Genomic DNA, 6,662 nt, shown 5'->3' on the forward strand with positions numbered 1-6,662 from the left:
TGTTGCACCAACATTTTCCTATTGATTATGTTGTTCAACTGGTTGTTCAATAATTTCAGGAATTACTTGAACAACTTGATTTATATGCATGTTTTCAGCAGCTTGTGGAATCTCATTGGTTGGTTGCTCAACACCCCATTGAACTTGAGGAGTATTATGTACATCAATAAATTTTTGACTTGAAGTGGAAGGTTGATCTTTTATAGAAATTGTATTTTGAATTTGATAACTCCCATTAATTAAGCACAATCCTAGTACTGTTAGATGGACAGTAGAATCTGTATCATTTAGACCTTTCAGCATATCCAACGAAATGTCCACTAATGGTCCTAGGATCCAATTTCTTTTCTTGTGAGTTGTTAATTCTAAATTCAGACGGGCATCCCCATACACGTATATTGTGTAAAACTAGGTTTCTAACCACTGAAAAGGCGTCTTTGGAACAACCTTGGTTTGAACTCGATTTAATATATATGCTGCTGTCTTAAGAGATTCAATCTACAAGGACTTAGGTAGCTTAGATCTACTTAACATACCACTCACCATGTCCAATAATGTTCGATTCTTCTTTCTGATACACCATTTGTCCGAAGAACAGGGCATACTATATTGGGCAACAATACCATTTTGTTGAAGAAACTTTGGAAATGGACTTTGTGCTTGTCCATCTTCTGTATATCTACCATAATATTCACCACCTCTATCAGTTGTTACAATCTTATTTTGTTTTTCGCATTGTTTCTCTACTTAAGCCTTGAAAACATTAAAGGATTCAAATGCTTCTCTCTTATTATGAAGCATGTAGAGATACATATATCGTGAATAATCATCTATAAAGGTGATAAAGTATTTATAACCATATGCATCCATATCTGGACAACATATATATGAATGTATGATTTCTAATATAGTGAACTCCTCTTGGCACCTTTCTTTGACTTGCCAGTTTGCTTGCCTTTAATGCAGTCTGTACAAGTATCAAAATCAGTAAAATTTAAAGTACTATGTACTCTATCATTAACTAATCTCTTAATTCTATCGATGGAGATATGTCCCAATCTCCAATGCCATAAGATAGAGAAATCTTAATTTATTAGACATCTTTTTGTGCCGATTTTACATGCATAAAAATCTGAGTGGAATCATTTTTTAAATTAAGAGAGAAAAGACCATCATACAATGTACCATATCCAATAAGTTTATATTTATAAAATAGTTTGGAATCCCCTTCTTGAAAGAAGGAATATCCCAAAGGTACAAGTCTTGATACTGAAATTAAATACCTAGCAAAATTAGGAACATATAAAGTCTTTTACAGCTATAAAATAAAACAACTATTAACAACTAAGTTGCATGGCCCAATAGCTTCCACATGCGAGTGCATCTTTTGTCCATAATAGATGCTTCGCTCAGCTCCCACTGGCTTCCAAAGGTTTCTTAAATCCTACAAGGAATTCCTAATATGGATTGTAGAAGCACAAATCAATCAACCACGTGTTATGATTGACATCAATCATATTAGCTTCATAACAAACAAGAGAGATAGAAGTACCTTTCTTAACAAGCCATTGTTTAAACTTGACACAATCCTGGCTTATATCATCCTTCTTTCTATAGAAGCGACACTTGACTTCCCTTTCTATGTCAATTTCAAGTGGTGTCTTTCCTCTAGATCTTGTTGGCTTGATTGGTTTTCTTTCCTTGAGTAGTCATGAATGCACTTTCTCCTTGTTTCCATCAGTATTCGACCTGCCTCTTGAGAACATATGGCCATGAATTCATTAATAGACCATTTATCATTATGTGTTATAAGAGATCTTAAAGGGACCATACTGTGCAGGTAGAGTAATTAGGATATAATTCACAAGAAAGGTTTTAGACATTTCGACTTCAAGAATCTTTAGTTGAGCCGCTAAGTTTCGCATTTTGATAATGTGCTCAAGCACATTTCTCACACTAGTGAGCCTCATTGATAAGAATTTCATAATTAAGGTGCTGGCAAGTGCCTTATCTGAAGTCTCAATCTGTTCGTCAATAGACTTAGTAATGCCTTGACATCGTTATGCTGTTCGACAAAACCACGAATAGCAGCAGCGATTTTGCTCTTAATGAACATTACACTTAAACGGTTAGAGCATTCCCATTGTACATGAAGAAAAATGTCTTATTGAGTGTTGTTTTCATTAATAGGTGGCTCGTCTTTCCTGATAGCATAATCAATATTCATACACCCTATGTGAAGGAGAATTCTCTCCTTCCAAATCTTATAGTTCTCACCATTCAATTCGGGAATATTACAAATATCAGAAAAATTTGCATGTTGCATAACTGCAAAAAATATACATACTTAACATAAATTTGAGGCAAGTAATATAAAGTTGAATCTACTAACATAAAAGTTGCCTGTGAGCTAAATTTTTAATTCAATTACATTCATATATATGAAAAAAATTATAAATTTAGTAGATGATAATCCATCGCTATGACAAAACTATTAAACACTCATTCATAATTCATGTGGGTAATTATGAAAAGTATTTAATATTTTAATCTTAATTAATTATGCAAGTTAATAATAAAGAAATTAAATTATCATCTCATGCATAATTAATTACAATTCTAATGTCTTAAATTTCTTCATGTGATCCTTAACTTCTAAAATTTTATTTAATTAAAGATGTTGTGGCTAAACTTTAATCAAATAATTCTAGATTACTTAGAAAATTAATTCTTTAAGTGATCCAAAATAAAATATATAATATCATTTCATTAAGACTATTGTGGCTAAATCTAAATCAAGTAAGATTATATGAATCACTAAACATTAAATCAAACTCATATACAAGATTTATTGTTGAACATTATGCAACAAAACAACAATCTCTTTGTATTTTATTATTAGAAAATGTTTTCAAAAATTTCAAAACAAGACCTGAATTTTTAAGAATCATTTGAGCGACTTTAGAGAATTCGGACATTTAACAAAGCATAGGAAACTCAACCGCTCTGATGCCAAATGTTGGAGATTACAGAGCAATGACGCGCAGCGGAAATATAGAATGATTGACATACCTCCAGCCATTGTTAGAGATATAGTCGGAGTCTACAATTCTTATTTTCTCCAAAGATCTTCTAAGTACTCAAAACCTCACTCTTAGATGGTATGGAGTTTTTAGAAATAATGTGCTTAGGGACCTTTGAACCAAATGATTTATTTATAACCGTACTTCCATCAAGAATGGTTAAGAGTTCATGAGAAGTTACCAACCAATTAGTAGGATAGTAGGTATGTAGTGGGATAATGGGTAGATAACCATAATTCCATTAGTGGGATAATGGGTAATTGACCACTTTACCATTAGTGGGATAATAGGTAGTTCACCATTATCCCATTAGGTAGTTAACTACCTTCCCATTAGTGGAATAATGGGTCCATGAAGTGGGATAATAGACCATCTAATACGGACCATATCAGCATTAACCAAAATGCTAACAATTTATTCAGGTTACATTGGTCATTAAAAAGCTGCTGCAAACAGAGATGTTTTAGAGGTTTCAGATGATCAAGAGTTAGCTCTATGTCCTAAACCTATAGAGATGGCAACAAAAAAATTTGAATGCTTCGGGTGTTTGAAATAATCAGTAAGTTTCTAGTAATGACGTGCAATCAAGAGAATTTGACTAAAAATGCAAGTCGAAAAGGAAAAGGCAACTGAATATAACTGAAAATTGCAAGTTGAAAACAAGAATGCCACTGAAAATTTCAAGATGAATTAGGTCCTGAGATATTTCGTCGTTCCACATTGAAGGAAAATGAATGATATGTGTCTGCCTTAAAATCCCCATGTCTAACTTGGACGACTGGGAGTTGACATTTATAAAGCATAACAAAAATCGTCCTCTGCAAATAAAATTGTATTGGCATATACTTTTCTTTAGATACAATTTTGACATGAAATGATGTTTAGTATCATGATGCAATAAAAATAGGCATAATACATATTTGGACCCTAAATTTGGCTGCAAATTTTAACTTTGCCCTCCAAGTTCATAATGCACAAACATCCACTTTAACTATCCTACCTTTAAATAAATAAAAACGCTGTTTGTGGAGCCAAATAGAGTAAAATGCAAACACTCATACGTTTATTAGTGAGTCACTTAATGGGTAAAACTAATTAAATATTTTACAAGTCCATTTTATAATTAAACAAAAATAAAATGAGATACTGATTTGGAAATATACAAAATATATATATAAGGGATTCATTAAGGGTAGAGTTATCATTTCAGATTTTTTTTTACTGTTGTGGTCCTCGAAAATTACTCCTAACTAGCTCAAAATATGTGCACATCACGCGTTTCTCCAAGTAGGGCTCACATGCTTATTTATTAAAAGGTTAAATAGTTAACATGTTTATTTGTGCAATATGAAAGTTGGAGGTCGAAATTAAAATTTGAAGTCAAGTTTTGGGTCCAGCATATGTATTATGCCATTAAAATAACATAAGTATTGCAAAAAATTCTAAAACAGAAGAGACTTAATTTCTACATAACTAGTCTTTCTCTATAACTATAAATGCCTCTAATGCGGTGGGTCGTAGGAAGCCCCTTTATTTCTAATGTTTTCCAACTCTTTCTTGTGATATCATAACACAAGCATAAAGCACCTGACTCTAAGTTGAGGATGAATAAATCTGCCCATCACAAAACATGCATGATAATATGACATGGAGTATGATTTTTGGTGGTATGTGCTTCCACATTGTACGATAGTGAATGATATGACTCTCCCATTCTTCTTATTTCTGAATTTGCCCTAAAACCCTCAAGTGTATATATTAACATGACCATTTTTGACAATTAATTATTGCTAGATTACGCCTCACCTCTATCAACTCGTAATACCACCACTTAGATGAATTATTCAATACAATAAGTTCAAAACTTACAGTATTAATATCAAATGCATCTATAGGAAGTGTTACTCCATGGAAAACAAACCTATAGTTAACTCCATTGATGCAAACCCCGTGCTTGTACGAAATAGATTTGGAAATCCTTTGAGTCTTTCTCCATGATTTGTCAATGCCTAATGTAAAACACATAGTTTTATGTACAATCCGCTACCATCTCATGTCAAAAGAACTTTGTACTTATTTTTTTTAGCTCAAAACCTAACCAATAGTAAAAGTGAGACTTATTATCATTTACTTGGGAACATATCTTACTTCTCCAGTACTGGGGTTTAAAATTGCAGCAGGTTTTTCAATGAAAAATAAACCGTTAAGGTAACTGATAACAAAACCTATAGGGGTATATAAAGGGAATTCATAAAAACTCCGAATTTGAACATGTTTGGAAGCAGAGCTTTTTCCATAATCCTTTTGCTGATCAGCGATGCAATAAAATTCCCTTCCGTTCAAGAAGTATTTTGTTCCATCTTGACGGATCATAGAATGAGATGTATGGATATCGGTAAATGAATCAAAAACAAGAGAATTTAAGAACATAGTAACGCACTTGAAACACATTAGTGATTTAACATGAAACCATGTTACTATTTCAAAGGCATAATACATAAATGTGCCCTTTAACTTGGCTTCGAATCACATTTATGCCCTTCAACTTTGGGTGTGCACAAGTAGACACTTAAACTTGTATAAATTTGAACAAATAGACATACATGTATGATATGTAAAATAGACATACATGTATGATATGTCATCCTACATGTATCCTCAACCTGAAGAGACTTATTTTTTCATTTTATTTTAATTGTAATCTTGTACTTTTGTTACATTTTAAGGTTTTTCACTAACAATTTTAAAGAGATTCAACATGGATACAATTTAAACAACTGCGGATGTCAAGATGGGAGACCTCAACAAACCATATCGGTTCGATAGTAATCATTTTAAGAGATGGAAGGGTAAAGTACTTTTCTACTTAAGTCTTCTCAATGTTTCTTATGTGTTAAATGAGAAAAATCCTAATAAAGAAGACATTGCCTCTATGAGTGATGATGAAACTATCTCTCATCTAGAGAAAGTGGAAAAGTACGATTTAGATTCTTATAAGTGTCAGTATTATATTCTTAATGGTCTATGTGATAATTTTTATGATTATTATGATAGAACTTACTCTAGTGCAAAAAATAAATTGGAAGGCATTGTAGAGTAACTATGATACCGAAGAGGCTGGAGCGAAAAAATTAAACTAGTAGATTTTTTTGTTTCCAAATAGTGGACAACAAATAGGTGGTAGACCAAGATAAAGACTTTATCATGATTTTTGGAGAGCTTAGGTCCCAAGAGGTTAAAATTGGAGATTACTTTAGTTTTTGTGGTATAGTAGATAAACTTCCACCTTCTAGGAAGAAATTTCAAAAATCTATGCGCCACAAACAAAAGGAAACTTCACTTGAAACCTTGATAATGAAAATCCGCATGGAAGAAGAAGCAAGGGGCCAAGATGCAGCTTTACAAATAGAAGAGAACAACATGATAAAGAATGTAAATTTAATTATTTCGAATAATGTTACTCCTGAAACTCACAAAAATACTTCTTTGAAGCGTAAGAACAAAAATTGAAGAAAAATAATGGTAGACCTCCCAAAAAATAATGGTGAAAATAATCAAGCACAAAATCACCAAGTTCAT

General features: G+C 32.3%; 1 pseudogene; it reads right to left on the reverse strand.

Annotated features, from left to right (window-relative positions):
- Positions 1–4,548: 4,548 nt before the first annotated feature.
- On the reverse strand, positions 4,549–5,582 carry LOC114075105 (annotated as a pseudogene).
- Positions 5,583–6,662: the final 1,080 nt, after the last annotated feature.

This window comes from Solanum pennellii, chromosome 1, assembly GCF_001406875.1.
Source record: "Solanum pennellii chromosome 1, SPENNV200".
NCBI classification, from domain to species: domain Eukaryota; kingdom Viridiplantae; phylum Streptophyta; class Magnoliopsida; order Solanales; family Solanaceae; genus Solanum; species Solanum pennellii.